This window comes from Octopus bimaculoides, chromosome 2 (assembly GCF_001194135.2).
Source record: "Octopus bimaculoides isolate UCB-OBI-ISO-001 chromosome 2, ASM119413v2, whole genome shotgun sequence".
Classification (NCBI taxonomy): Eukaryota; Metazoa; Mollusca; class Cephalopoda; order Octopoda; family Octopodidae; genus Octopus; species Octopus bimaculoides.
Window position 1 is genome coordinate 175,593,771 of NC_068982.1, and position 1,253 is coordinate 175,595,023.

General features: G+C 31.8%; 1 protein-coding gene across 13 annotated transcripts in view; it reads right to left on the minus strand.

The window, feature by feature from the left end:
* Positions 1-1,253, minus strand: part of LOC106882686 (vitamin D3 receptor) — a 761,413-nt gene that overhangs the window by 189,126 nt on the left and 571,034 nt on the right. The window lies entirely within an intron of this gene.

Here is a 1,253-nt window from a genome sequence, read left to right on the forward strand (position 1 = left end):
ATATATATATATATATATATATATATATATATATATATATGTATGTATGTATGTATGTATGTATTTTAAATCATCCACTTTCTAAAAGTGTTTTTTCTTTTCAGCCTGAGGTATGCCAAGCAATCTTGTTATTTTTGAAATGCTTTGAAGACACCATAAGATCATTAGTAAGATTTATAAAATTAATACATAATAGGTGTACAATGCCTCTGAAACTGTTTTTTAAGAACTGGTTTCATGAGCTAAATTTGATGAGTGATAAATTCCCACCAAGATAAAACAATAATTGAATATGGATAATATTTCCCAAAGAGTCTGTAAACTGAAGCAGGCAAAATGAAAACTACTATGATAAATTGTGATTGTTATTAGTTAGGAGTTAAGCCAAGTTCACTTTACTTGAATAAAGATATTATAACAAAGGCTACTGCTTAAAGTATGGTACACACAAGATATTTTATTGATGTTTTAAAGCTAAACCTGTCCTATTCATTTGTAGTGCAAGCTACCCTTACATACAAGTCTCATAATAACATTGATTTCCTCTCTACCTACCTTTACTGCATTTTAAATACAGTAGAGAACTGCTAAAGGAGCCATTTTATGGCTTATACTGATATACTTAACTTATACTATATAGATGTATACTTAACTTATACTATATAGATGTATACTTAACCTATACTAACTACACTGGCAGTCAGTATAGTATATTGCTACTATTATTAAGTTCCATGTCTATTCTGATCCAGCAGACATTTGAAATACCTTCAGAAAGTCTTTCTAAAACTATACTATCCAGTGTGTGCTTTCTTCTTTAAGCTTGTAGTGTATGATTTGAAGGATATTTAGCTGCTAGTTTTAACAGGTTGGGCAACCACTCAGAAGGTTCCTCATGGGAAGAGGCATAATACATCAGATATGTATGGCACCTCTTCCTATATGCAACCTACTATCAAGAGGTGAAATGTCCCAGAGTTCAAATCAGGAATCTCACTGAGTTTCCGAGTGAAAGAACTTTATTCTACAATGTATCAGTTCACCTAACTTTTAAGAACTGATAGCAGTTCATTTTGGTATTTGTCTCTTGTCTACTATGTATTAGGAAAACAGTTTAATTCTCATAAAGGAATGAATTTGCCTTGGATGTTAATATAACTATCAGCGAATCACTGGGCTTCATTCAGTCAATACTGACCTGAAATCCACCGAGGTCGACTTTGCCTTTCATCCTTTCAGGGTCGATAAATTAA